The sequence below is a fragment of the Primulina eburnea genome, chromosome 7 (genome assembly GCF_022965805.1).
Source record: "Primulina eburnea isolate SZY01 chromosome 7, ASM2296580v1, whole genome shotgun sequence".
Classification (NCBI taxonomy): domain Eukaryota; kingdom Viridiplantae; phylum Streptophyta; class Magnoliopsida; order Lamiales; family Gesneriaceae; genus Primulina; species Primulina eburnea.
In genome coordinates, this window is record NC_133107.1 from 9,622,475 (window position 1) to 9,637,995 (window position 15,521).

Genomic DNA, 15,521 nt, shown 5'->3' on the forward strand with positions numbered 1-15,521 from the left:
GTTGAATCAGATAATCTTTTTGATATGAAAGAATTTTTTCTTCCATTTGTTGAATTGTTCAAAGCCATAAGACTTTCCTGTTTCAGGATCATCTCATAGTAATTTTGAAACGACCTCGAAATTTTTTTTCTTCATAAATCATAAACTCGAAAATACTAAATAATATAATTTATCATACTATAAATCATAATAGTTTAACATTTGAAATACTGAGTACATAAAAATCCTAAATCGTCCACTAACAAAAAATCATATGTCGACTTTTAAAAGATCAATTAATATTTAAAGTATAAAAATATCTCTAATAAATCATTAACAACAAGCTTTTAAATCTTTTATCTATCAAGCTAGTGCGGAAACATAAAGGTCCTTTGGAAGTGTACTGCAACACTCGATCCACTCAATTGTCAGCGCCTCCCATAATATCATCAAATCATGCATCATACAAACCTAGTGAGTCTAATGACTCAGTACGTTTAAAACATGAATATCAAATAATACATATACAATCACAAGCATTTAAAAATCATACTTTTATTTAAAATATCTTTTAAACATAAATAACCATTAAAATATTTTAAAGCATAAATAAATCATTAAAAATCCTTTAAGCGTAAATCATATAACATAAAATCATTTAATTATAAAGTTTTCAATCCTTCATCATTTTGGGTGAAGTTTGATCTTAGAAAGTGACTATCTTTTGGTCGACTGATCAGTCTCCAGCTCCACATGATCCATGGGGATGGGCACTAGGCTCCACCGTGGAAATACGATCGTCGGGGTCCACTGAGGCCTTGTCCCATTAACGGGGTCCCTCTGGGGCCTTGGTCCTCACGATATCCCCACAAAATCATATATCATATATTATATCTTTTTTCACAGTCAATTCACATCTCTCAAAATATTTTTCATTTTATTTAAAAGCGTAAAATATCATGACTTCCCAAAAATAACAGTTTAACAATAAAAATTGCACAGCTTTACCACAAATCATAAAATATCATATTTTCGTCAAGATCATCATTTTAAATCATAAAATATCATTTAAAATGCGTTATGAACCTTCGGTAGGCTGCCAAGCTTTTACGTATCACCCAAGTGTAAAATGACCGTTTTGCCCATAGACGTAACAATTTCTTGATTTTATCTTTTTCTTACTTTTAATGACACGGGCTTAATCCAAATAATTATTTAAGCTCAAATCTAATTTTTAATACTTTTATTCGGCTTAATTCGAGGATTTCTAATTAATTATTTAATTAACGATTCGTGATGCGTTTAATTCCCGAATAAATTCAAAACTCTATATTTTGATCCCAAATTTTAAACATAACCTTTTTATTACCTAAACTACCCTTGTGAGCCATGAACCACGCCCGTGGACCCATGGTTCCAATTTTTATTCTTCTTAGTTTGAAATATGACCCTTGTGTGAACAATCCGAGCCATCTCCTAATTTACTCGAGCCATGGTCGAGCCACCTCGAGCCAAACCCAAGACATCCCATCTAGGCACCCTACTAACCAATCCTGACCCAAGGACCTAGCCCCTAACTCACGCACACACTCCTGGACAGAAGGTGGTGCTACTCACGCCCAAGTCTCCTATTGACCCTATGACTCTTCCACTCGAGCCACCACCAAGCCCACCTGACCCTAACTGACCCTGGACCACGCCCAGACCCAACCAAGCCCAGCCCAAACCCCTGAACCCAAGCACGAAACCTCACAGCCCTGATCATTCCTCGCTGCAAGCTTGCAGCCTTTGTGCAAGTTTCCTTGGCTCGGTGGCTTCTCCCCTTCGAGCCACTCCTTTCCAGCTCCTACCCATCCCTGAGCCACCCTATTAGACCCCTCTCAGACCAGCCTACCTAGCCTCCAACAGCCGTGAGCCCCCTCGCCTGTAACTTGCTGATCGTGCATGGGGAAGAGTGTACTTCACGTGGACTCTTCCCTAGCGTTTCCCTCGAGTCTTAGCCGCCCTAGGACCCAACCTAGACTAGCCCTAGACCACAACCATGACCACCACTGACCCTGAACCAACCATAGCCAAGCCCCAACGCCCCATGCACAATAGCCGACTCTAGAACCCCCAAAAGACACACCATGCGCCAGCTTCTCAGAAAACCCTTGGTTGGTTGCTTTCCTTCGGTTCCAGCATGTGTTTTATTTTCAATTTGTTCATTTTTTTATTCATATTTCATTTTATATTGACATCTTAACCCTCGGGAATCATAACTTTACAAAACCAAGCATTAAATCGTTTGAAATTATGAAAATATTTGATAAACGATGAACCAATCGTACAAACGTTTTTTTCATGTATAAACTATTAAATCATGCATATTATGATTTGTATGATGTTTAAAAGAGTTTAGAAAATGTACCTTTGCGTTTATAATGCTCGAATAAACGATCGTTGACGAGGATGCGAAGTTGGACGACAGAACGACGAAGAACTCTTGTTTTTCTTTCCTTGGTGAATCTCAAAATTTCTAATGTGTGTTTTTTGTGTTTTTCGGCTGAATCAAGTGTTTATGGGGTGAATAAAAAATTGGTTTACTTATTTATAGATTTAATTGCATGCTAATGTGCTTTGGTTTTGGGCCTCCAAGCATATGAGCAATTGGGCCTACTCAATTTAGTTAAATTGGGCCCGATAAATCTTATTTAATTAAAACATAAATTTTATAAAAATTAGTTTCCCAAAAATAATATTTTTGATCTTTTAAAAACTGATGGTTTGCCTAAAACCGACTTCCCAGGAAAAATCGAGCTCGACTCGTAAAATAATTCGAACTCTAATATTTCTAGAAAAATTAAATCATTTTTAATCATAATAGGGAGCCTTGCAATTATTTAATGAAAAATAAATATTCTTATGTTGGTCGTCACTGGTCTCCTTTCCCATGCTTATTATCGAATATTCGGGTAAAAATCATTCAATTTCATGAAATCATGTCATATAATAATTTATTTATTCAACCTTATCTTTAATCATATAATAAATATTATGCAAGCATTAAAATCAATTAAACAATTTAAACAATTTGCATGCATGTGGTTTACGTAGGTTTGGTATTTCGGATGTACACAAATTTTTCCAAAATTTTTGTAAAACTAACCCTCTATATGCAGAGAATTCCTTCATCAGTATAACCAAATTTAGGCATCAATATCCATGGAATTCCAAATTCCATGAAAAGTAGACATAAAGTCTTTCCATCAATCCAAGATTATGAAAATAATTTTTTAGTACTTGAAGAAACATTTAACCAAATATTTCTCATTCTTCAATAAATATGATCTTCTTAATAATAAATTCTGAGAAGTTATAACTTCCTTTTTGTTGAGTATTATTGTAAAAGTGAGTTATTTCAACACTTTTAGTAGATAATTGAAGATTTTCATAAAGTCCTCTTTGTTTGTAATAACCTTATACATATGATGTGTTGGTTAAAAATCTTTACATGATAGTCCATGAACTTTTTCCCATTGGGAATCTTTTTTTCTATAAAAAGTATGAGGTCATGATGTTTAGTCTCTGTATATAGAGCCGTATCATTTTATTCTTCTTTAATAATATTAGCATATGATGCTGGAGAGGTATCAGAATTATTTTTCTGTTTATTTTCAAAAATTCTTGAAATTCCTTATATAAAGATTATCATTGTCCATAGTATTATTGGATGAAGAGATGGTAATGTTATGGGCTATTAGCCTCTGTGTACATTGCTGTGCAATAATATTAGATGGTTTTTCCCTACCGCATCTTCCTCTATGAGAGGAATCACCTCTACCCCTTTGGTACATACTTGAAATAATGATAAATATTCTCTGATTAAGAAATCAGTTAGACGATTATCTTCACCTTTTTATTAATGATTTCGAAATCAATGGGAGCTAAATATAATGAGCATGTCATCTTGCATACATTTTCATTGAAACATCATGTTTAAAATCTTTCATAAACATAAATTTTGCATATTTTCCACCATTTTTTATAATAAATATTTGATTATATATATCATCTTGAAATTTTAAAATACATTTGACAATAGCTAAAATTTCTTTTGCTACTGTAGAATAATTTTTTAGGTCATTATTCCATTTTCTGTAATAAAATCGAATAAGATATTCTTGTTTTGTTTTGAAATCTATTTGTTTTAAAATTCCTTTAAAACCTATATCAGAAGCATCAGTTTTTATAATTTTATCCCATTGGGTGCAAAGAACGTAAGGTCCAGGAAATTTTAGATTACGTGAAACGAATGCATGCAATCTAGGGTTTTATTTAAATATAAATATTGCATGAATAGGATTTATCTCATCATATTTTAAAATTTCATGTATTAGGGTTTTTTTAAGCTGCATTTCGTGCTCGAACGAGGAACGAAGACCGGAGAAAATTAAGAAAAATATTTTTACTAAATGATTAATTTTAATTAATAAATAAAATGTGTTTTAAGTGTATTTTTTTAAGGAATGGTCTTTGTTGGGTATTTTTATCCGCCAGAGCATATTTTTAATCGGTACACAAATTTTATCGAAACATGAGACTTTTTGAGGGCTCGGGCAATATCTTCGAAAACTTACCAAAACAAAATATTTTTCAGGAGTGTGTTTTGGTTTGATGAGCCTATTTTAGCTTAGTGGTCTCAGACCCTTTTTAAACTTTTTAAAATATAATTAAGGGTCCATTAACATTTTGCTTACTATTTAATTACTACACTAAACACACCTTAAACCTAATAAAATTTCATTAGTCATCCCTCCCCTCTCATAGCAGCCTCCACGTGAGAAAAACCAGCAACAAACTCTCGGCCATAGCTGTGTGCTTTCAAGAAGACCTTTCCCAGCTCCGCCAGTGCTTCCCCGACGCGTTTTTTTAAAAGTTTTTTTTACCTTAAATCATCAAGGAACGCATGTTTCTTCCTTTGCACATCATTCACACTGATATTATACGAAAATTTGTGTAAATGCATGTTAAACTTTCGATCCAAATCGTGTGTGCATTTCATTGAAGGTTTATATGAAAATATTCCATCCTAATGTTTGTTACACAAGTTTTCTTGATTTGCTGCAAGGGTGACACTGTATTATGTCTTGTTGAGGGCTGGACATGTTGAGAACGAAGATGTCTAGGTGCTGGATTTGGGTTTGGAACGTGTCATGGTAGAGGTCGATCATTAGTTCTCTTGTTGGCCGTTTTGTTTGGGAATCGGGTAAGGGGTGGAGCCGACAGTACAAGGGCTGAACCAAGCCATGGACCAGACCCTGGTGGGTTTGAGCCACGGCCCAGGGAGGCTCAACCACCGTTGGAACCACATGTGGAGTCGACCAATCGCTTGTGAGGAGATGAGTCTCGGGTGTGATGATTTCGGGTTATAGCGAGTGTATGTGATTTCCAGCGTGCATGGGGCTGAGTCCTTGGGTTGGTTCGGCCAAGTAGGGTCCTAAGGTGGTCTAGGATAGGTTGGTCAGGAGCCGATCCGCTCGGTCTTGAGCTATGAGTTTGAGTTTTAAGGGCTGTTAGAGTGTGTTTTAGGTATGGTAAAAGTTTGGGTAAGTTTTGGTTAAGTTTCGGGTGGATTCAGGTTAAAACTGGGACGCTAGTCCAATTTTTAAAAACGATTCATTTAAGTTTTGAAACGGGCTCGAGTTTACGTGTAAGAAATATTTTTAAATATGTTTTGTGATGTTTTAAGGAGTTTGGTAAGCTTCGGGTCGGAATTTTGAGGTCCAGGGGTAAAATGGTCATTTTGGGCTTCTAGGGGCAAAATGGTCATTTTACACCAATGTGAGATTGTAGTCCTGGCAGTGTCCTGAGCACATATTTATCATGATTTTAAATGTTTATGAGTAGGACCGAGTGCTTATTGTTTTACCAAAAGTTATAGCTGGTGGTAATGGTGCAACTTAAATCATTTAAACTGCACAACAGCTCAAGCATCACGGTTCGATCGTTATACTAAGCAGGGACAATTATTGAACCCAACAATTTCTCTCCCAATAATTGCACTCCTTGCAATCAAAATGAATCGTACCCATGACCTTGGCTCTGATACCAATTGTAGGACCGAGTGCTTACCGCTTTACCAAAAGCTATAGCTGGTGGTAATGGTGCAACTCAAATCTTTTAAACTGCACATCAACTCAAGCGCCACGATTCGATCGCTTTACTAAGCAGAGACAATTATTGCACCCAACATTATGTATCATGAATATGATTTTTATGAAATTATGAAAAGTACGTTGCATGCTTGATTTTAAGAAAAAATTATGTATGTGCATGATTTTGATAAGTGATGAAAATGATGATGTTTTGAAAGATGGGAATTAGTTGTGGCTAACGATCTATATGTTAATGATTATGATGTATATGTAAATGCTAATGATGAAACCTATGAACAGTGGATGGGTAATATTGTCGCTGATGTCCATCAACCGTCGGGTACCACGGTTTTATGTTCGATCCATCATATAATGATGAAATGATAAAGCTGGTAGGAACTGAATTCAATTAAAGTTAATGTTTAAGAATATGATGATACGAAGAGCAGTTTTGACATGTTATGATTCATATGACGCGTTTACATTTATGTTTTTTTAAGTGCATGAAAGGTATGTTGATTACAATATATTTTTCACGGCTGTGTGCTATGTATATGTATTTTTTTATTATTTCAATACAGGTGTGTTGAGTATTTAGACTCACTAGGCGTGTGTGATACATGTGAGATTTTGGATGAGGAGTATGGGGGTGCTGAACTCTGAGTATACAGGGCTGGATGTGCGCACACGACCCGCTGTACATCACGATTTTATGAACTTTGAGTACACTGATAAGTTTTATACGTTTTTATGATATGCTGTTGATTTTCAGGATTTTATTCGGTTTATTTTAATTATGCATGATGGAAGAGCGATTTGGCAATATTTTTAAACTGATTATCTGGCGATTGTTTGTGAGTAATTTTAAATGGCATATTTTCAGTAGTGTTGCAGGCTTGCAAAAATACTTAAATGCTTATTTTCGAAAATGTGAGCTTGTAAATAAATAAATAAATATATATATATATATATATATATATATATATATATATATATATATATTAACAGTATTTTTAAGTAGTGTATGTTTCAGTTGGTATCAGAGCAAAGGTCGTTCGTTTGGATGACATATTTTATCTTATTCAATATATTTTTTGTTAAAAAAAAATCTCCCAAATAAGAATGAAAAGTTTAAAGTATTTAGTTTTAGTTGAGAAATACATAATTTCATATTGCAAATACTTGATTTGGTACATGAGATACTCATAATATGTAATAGAATACTGGATATTCGAATATGCAACGTAAGTTCACCAAGTGTTGGTCTTTCTATGGAAGATCTATTTGGATGACATATTAATCTCATTTAATATTTTTTTAAAAAAATTCTCAAATAAGCATGAATATTTAAAAGTACTTAATTTTACTTGAGAAGTACTTAATTTCATATTGCAAATACTTGATTTGGTACACTGAGATAATCATAATATGTAATAGACTACTGGATATTCAAATATGCAACGTAAGTTCACCAAGTATTGGTCTATCCATGGAAGATGTATTTGGATTACATATTCATCTTATTTAATATTTTTTTAGTAAAAAAAAATTCTCAAATAAGCATGAAAATTTTAAAGTACTTAGTTTTACTTGAGAAATATTTAATTTGCGTTTGCAAATACTTGATTTCGTAAATAAGATACTCACAATATGTATTAAAATACTGGATATTCGAATATGCAATCTTTCCATGGAAAATTCATTATGATAATTATTCATGTCATTTAGATAAATAAACATAGTTCATTATTCATCATGGACTAATTTTTGAGATGAATTATGAACATAGTTCGTAAATGAGCTTGAAGTTTGCACTTTAAGCATATCTTTCGATTCTTGGATTAATGACTCATCAATATTAATTTACAATATTTTTTGATATTCATTGAATAACGTATTTGACAATTATATTTATTTGACATAATACTTATTGGTAATTATTCATTATACTTATTAGTATATTTTTATTTATACTTATGAGTATTAATAATTATAATATCATTGATATTCATTCACAATGCTTGTTGGCATTCATTAAATGACAAGACAATACTTCATTTGATATCATCCTCATTAATATTCATTCATAATATTTATTGGTAATCATTCATAATATGTATCAATATTCTTTCATTATACTTGTTATCGAATTTAAGTTTTTAAATGGTAAAATCAATTATCAGTGAAATCTAATTATGTAATATTTTTAACAATTTAGGTATCACATTTTAATTTCACGGATCTCATCGTCAGATGTCACTCAATATTGACTTCAAATTATATATTTTGACATCATCAAATAATCGAATTTGAGTATTTAAATCGTAAAATCAAGTATTTGTGGACTCGTATTAAGTATTATTTGTATTAATTTAGGTATCACATTTTTACTTCACAAATGTCATCATCAAAGATCACTCAATATTAACTTCAAACTATATAATTTGACATCCCCAACTAGTTGGATATAATTTATTTAGAGAGTAAAATCAAGTATTTGAGAACTCGCATTAGATACTCTTTGTACCAATTTAGCTATCATATTATAACTTCACAAATTTAGATACTCTTCGTACCAATATGTCTTTCATAGAAAAATCAACAATTGGTGAACTTACATTGACTATTCGAATATCTAATATTTTAATACGTATTGTGAGTATCTCATTTAAGATATCATGTATTTGCAAACTCAAATTAGATATTTCTAAAGTAAAACTAAGTATTTTAAAATTTCAATATTTAGTTAGGATTTTGTTTTTTGTTTTTTGTTTTTACTAAAAAATAATATTAAATGAGGTGAATATGTCTTTCAAATGCATCTTCCATGGAAAAATAAACACTTGGTGAGCTTACGTTGCATATTCAAATATCCAGTATTCTATTACATATTATGAGTATATCATTTACTAAATCAAATATTTGAAATATCAAATTAGGTACTTCTAAAATAAAAATAAGTATTTTAAAATTTTCATGCTTACCTGAGAATTTTTTTTTTCAAAAAAATTAATAAACAAATGAGATGAATATGTCGTCCAAATGCTTATTCCATAGAAATACCAATACTTAGTAAACTTACGTTGTCTATTCGAATATTTAGTATTTAATACATATTGTAAATATCTCATTTACGAAATCAAATATTTGTAAACTCAAATTAGGTACTTCTCAAGGAAAACTAAGTACTTTAAAATTTTCATGTTTAGTTGGTAATTTCTTTTTAAAATATTAAATGAGATGAATATGTCATCCAAATGTATCTTCTATAAAAATACCAACACTTGGTGAACTTGCGTTGCTTATTTGAATATCCATTATCTTAATACATATTGTGAGTATCTCATTTACGAAATCAAGTATTTGCAAACTCAAATTAAGTGCTTCTAATTTAGGGAGTAAATTACGTATTGGTAGACTCGAATTAGATACTTTTTGTACTAATTTAAATATTACATTTTAACTTCACAAATGACACATCAAAAGTCACTCATATATCCCAAAATAATCAAAATCGAGTATTAAAAGGGTAAAATCAAGTATATGTGAAATCAAATTAGGTACTATTTCTACCAATTTAAGTAACACGTTTTTTATTCACAAACCTCATCATCAAAGAATACTCAATATTATCTTCAAACTATATATTTTGACATACTCAATCAAATTTGAGTATTTAAAAGTTAAAATCAAGTATTTGTAAGACTCGAATTATGTATTATTTGTATTAATTTAGGTATCACATTTTTATTTCACGAATATCATCATCGGTGTCATTTATTATTAACTTCAAATTATATATTGGCATCCTCAAATAATTGAATATGAGTATTTAAGGAGTAAAATCATGTATTTATAGACTCTAATTAGATACTCTTTGTACCAATTTAAGTATCACATTTTAACTTCACAAATCATACCATCAAAAGTCACTTAATATTACTTGAAATTTAAGTATTTTATTACACGTTTGAAGTATTCAAATATTTGGAACTCCAAAATAGGTATTTTATCTATCAAAATAAGTAATTTTTTCTAAATTCCACAATGAGTGAGAAACTGTTTTTTTTTTTTTCAAAAATTAGATGACATGAATAAGTCATCTTAATGCATTTTCAATGAAAATACCAATAATTATTGAATTTATTGCGATAGCTCTAAGATCCAATATTTTCTTACACATTTGGAGTATTCAAAGAGTCAAATAAATCATTTGAAACTCCAAAATAGGTATTTTGTAGGTCAAAATAAATATTTAATCTTATTTCATGATGAGTGATGACATATGTTTTTTTTAAATAAAATGATATGAATAAGTCATCATAATGAATTTTTCATGAAAGGACCAACAATGACTGAATTTATGATGAATGTCAAAAATATAGTATTTTCTTATATATTTGGAGTGTTCAAAGAGCGAAATCAAGTATCTAAAAGCTCATAATAAGTACTTTGTATGTCAAAATAATTATTTATTTTTATTCCATGATAATTGAGAAACAATATTTTTTAAAAATTATATTTTAAATGGAGAAGACATATGTAATTTTTGTGGATAAAACAATATATTTATTTAAATAATAAGGGTAAAAATGTAAATTTTGGTTTGTAAGGAGTTAAAACTAAAAGTATAGCATAATCAGATATTGATTTTTAAAAAATTGTGGCTAGATATTGAATTTTATTTGAAACATTGACAGAGACATTTTTCTAAAATTTACCGGAATTTCAATTCATTTTTCTGTATTTTTTTTAAAAAAAATAAATTGCACGTGGGCCCGCTCCTTTCACAAATTTTTTATTTTTTTAATATAAATAAATTGTATCTAGTCTCCAAAATGCCAGCTGCATGTGTTAGTGTTACATTTGCAGGCAGCCGCATCAACATTTGCAGGCAGCCTGCACCCTGCCTGCACCAGCACTGCAGGCACCCTTATAAAATGTGCGGTATATTTCTTGTTGATAATTCTTTGAAACATTTAAAGATATGATAATAATGTTAGGATAAATAATATAATATTGATAAAGATAAAAATTTGTGTGAAATGATTTTATGAGTTGTATTTTATGAGACAGATCTCTTATTTGGAACATCCATGAAAAAATATTACTTTTTATGCTAAGAGTATTATTTTTTACTGTGAATATCGATAGGGTTGACTTGTCTCATAAATAACTATTCGTGACACCGTCTCACAAGAGACCTATTTATATGGTAAAAAATTAAATAAAAAATGATAGTTAATATTATATTTAACTTTATTGATTAAATTTGAGATAATACTGAAATAATCTCCCTCTCTATTTATGTGTCCCTGTGTTACCTACACAATGAAGGAAGATTTGTACTTTTCTTCCGACTTTTTTAAGGTATATATTTTCTTAAATGAAAGGATTGTAGAAAACGTGAAATTACTATATTTGTTTCAAGTTTCACTGTTAAATTCTTTATTTTGATTACCTAGATATGATGTTTATTTTATAAATAAAAATTATAATATTGCTAAATCGTATAATCTATTGGTTATATGAAATACCATAATTAAGCCATATTTTAAATAAAAAATAGTATTTTGCATCGGTTCAACACATAATGTTTAAAAATTATCTTAAACATAACAGGTATATGTGATCGCTGCTCAATATACATATCAATTGAGAAAATGAACGAGAAACATATTAAGGGTGTCAATTCGGGTTGTTATGTGGTTCTAGGTCGGGTTAAAGCAAATATATTACAAAAAATTTCGAACCCGAACTCGAACCAACCCGATCGATCTGATTTTTTACCATGCAACATTAGTCTTTTATTATTTAACAAAATAATTAAATAAAAATTCAAAACATATAATAATATTTTAATTCAACACATAATAACAAAACCTCGTCTAAATACGATAATTATTTTGCATAAGTTTAAATATTTAAATTTAAGAATCTAACTGTCTAATCTATTAATCAATTCAATTTTTTTTAAAAAAAGTCAAATATTTCCCAAAATAAATATTACACAATAATAATTTATGATATCAACAAAATACTTTAGGTGTCGAAAAATAAATTTCAAGTTTCACTTCACCATCGTTTAAACATTTTTGTACTCATCAAAGTTTGAAACAATGTACGAGATAAAAATAAATACAATATGAAAACTTTTTAAAAACCTAAATTTACAAAATTAACTTACTTTTCAGTTGTAGGTATCAATAACAACATTATAATCATCAATAGTATGTTGCAACACTATTTGATTCAACATATTTATTTATGAACAAACTTATAATATTTTAAGTCAAATCATCCAATCTCTCATCAGTTTCTACAAGAATAAAAAATTAGTAAAATAAGTAATTGTAAAATAAAATAAGAATATGAATCACTGACATCTCTGTCCAACTAACCAATCTCTACAACAAATCAATGTTTCAACGATTAATGAAATAAAAAGGTATGAGATCTTTATGTAATGAAAAAAATATAAATAGTTTAGGTTGACAGGTGACCTGATTCTTAATTTAGGTCGACCCTGATCAGCCCAATTATTTTTGGGTTAGATTTAGGGTCCAACTCGATATGATCATAACTCAAAAAAACACAACCAGAACTCAATATTTTTGGTCTCGGGTTTATTTTCACACCTCTATGACATACCTAAAATATTTGAATGATTTTATGTATTATCCACTGCCATCTAGACATGGCCATGAGCCGATCCGAGTCCAATCTCATCCACCGAGTTCAGATCGGTAAAATATCACCCTTAACCATAATTGTCGGGTTTGTGAACCCTACAGTTTGGGTCTGGTCTAGGTTCAATTAATCATCAGATCCAGTTAACCGTCTGATCCGATTACGAGTCAACCTGTATTTTTTATAATTAACAAAAACATTATTATTTGTAAATAAACATTTAAAGAATAAAAATATTATTAAAAAGCTTACAATTATATAGTTATAACTATATAATATAATATATAAGTTACCTATTTTTTTTTTTTTGATGTAGAGCAATCGAGAGTGACATTGTTCAATCACTCACATTTCCACCCGTCGTTATTCCAGATGTTTCATCAGTTTCGTCTTGGTCGTCTCCATCACTTTTAATATCTGATTGTAATGACCCTGAATCCTTCTTTTGATTTAAATATTAATTGAGAGATAATTAATGAGTTGTTAATTAAGTATTATTAAGGAATTGATAATTCGAGATTAAGTTGTTGGTATCCACCTGAATTTTAAATGGATAATCCGATCTACTTCGGAGTACATTATCTCGAGAAATCCAACTAGACAAATGAGATTCTGACACGTGGCATATAATATTGGTTCGGATTTTCTGAAATAGTGCGGATGCAGCCTATAAATGGAAGCCGATTCTTTTCTTTCTTTCACCGCATTCTTCAGAGAGACTTCTAGTTATATCTTAGTTTCTAGTCAATTTCTAGGGCACTTTTGGTGTCGGGAAGTTTCGGAGCTAGTGTCGACTCGAGGACGGTCGGTGAACTGAGATCGAGACATCATCAGCGGGCTGACGACGGACGCATGTATAATCCTAAATCCTTAGATAGTGATTTAAGGATCATTAGGGAGATCTTTGTAGCATGTTTGATCTGGTTTGTTAGTGATTTCATTATGTTGGTATTGTCTAGGTTCAGAGCTTTCTGTCAGATTGTTTTAGTGAGGTACGTGATGTACTGACTGAGATATCCAAGCGTAGGTATATCATGTTGAGCCTGATATTTTTTGAGATATACCTCGTTTGTTGGGGACGCTCAGCCCTATTCTGTATTGTGGACGATGGGGCATCGAGAGCTACAGTGTCCGACGGGACCCACGGGCTCTAATGACCTGGACATTGCAGGTCCACGTCTTGATGATGAGTGTGGGAGCCAAAACATGCCTAGGGCAGATCAGAGACTACACACTCAGGCGCCTCTAGACTGAGCATGAGATTCTTGACTTGATCCTTGATATCCGAGCATATTGCATTCCGCATGCATCATATTAGTTTGTATACTCGTACATTCTCGTATTGTGCGTTTGTCGCTCACGTCATTGTTTTCATCTTGGGCACCCCATTCCACGGGACAGGTCTTAGGTTGGACGGTTCGGACGACCAGGGCAGTGGCTAGAGCAGTTGGGTTTTCGGTGGTGATCCAGTGGAGGTTTTCTGTGGTTTATCGTTTTCTCGTTCAGAATCATGTATTTGTTATGGTTGTATTAATGTTTAAGACTACTGTTATTGTTTTGTTTTCATTTGAGTTGTAAGATGATTAAGTATTTGGTTTCCGCTGTTTAATTGTGGTTATTAAGTTTAATATTGCATGTTTATTAGTCTGTTTAGTAGTGGCTCGGGTAAGGGTGCTACACTGATGTTCATAGCAGCGACTTTTAACCAATCATTGAGTAAGTATTGGACTTCCAAATTTCTCGATCTTATGGCAGAAGATCTCTTATCTAAAGTAATTCTTCTCATACTAAGAATTTGCTCCACTTCAACCGTTGAAACGAGGTATTTTTCTTTTATAGACAAAATTAGATATATTTATGTTTTTTGCGACCATCATCGTAATATGTAGAAAGTGTCCTTATTTGTGTCACTAAAATAAAAAGTAGTAGTAAATAATCTTCAAGTTTTTGACTGAAATTTGAGGATTCTCGTGGACATTTCGTTTGTTGATTGTAGTCGTATATATTTTTAAAAAAATCATAAAACAACCAACCCATCGGGTTGGATAAGGCGGGTCAACGATTTTTAAAGGCAAAATTCGTAACTGATCCGATTATGGTTGGTGTAAGGCCATTACACTACCCCTTTTGGGTCTTTAATCACATTCCTCATGGTAGCTCATAACACCTTATTCACAGAGTTCTCCACTTCTGGCAGCAGAGTATAAACCTTCCTAGGCCTCGAACCCGAGACTTTGTCCAAGCTATAAGTTTTTGATTGATATCAAGTCTTTTAAATCTAAGTACTTATGTTCTATACGAGGTCTTGGGTTCGAGTTCTCGGAAGACATGTACGCCACTGCCAGGAGATATGAATTTTGTGAGTAAGGTGTCATTGACTACTGATGATGCCCCTGGGATTTCCCTGGTCATGGATAGGCCCTGGGACTTCCCGGGCCAGGGAGCATATCCATGGTTGGTGCCCGGGCCAGGATGGGATGCTCTTAGGTCGGTAGCATGACAAAATGGATTAATGCCTCGAGCCATTGGACCACCCGGGATATGATTTCCCCGAGACATGGAATACCCGAGCTCTTCTGTAATTACCCGAGAGGTATTCTACTCGGCCACCTCGATATGAGTGAAGCATTTAATGGCGCCAACTTGTTAGAGCATGCACAGCCGACCTATCACTATAAGAAAAATGGTTTTCCGCAGCACGTCATCAACGACGTG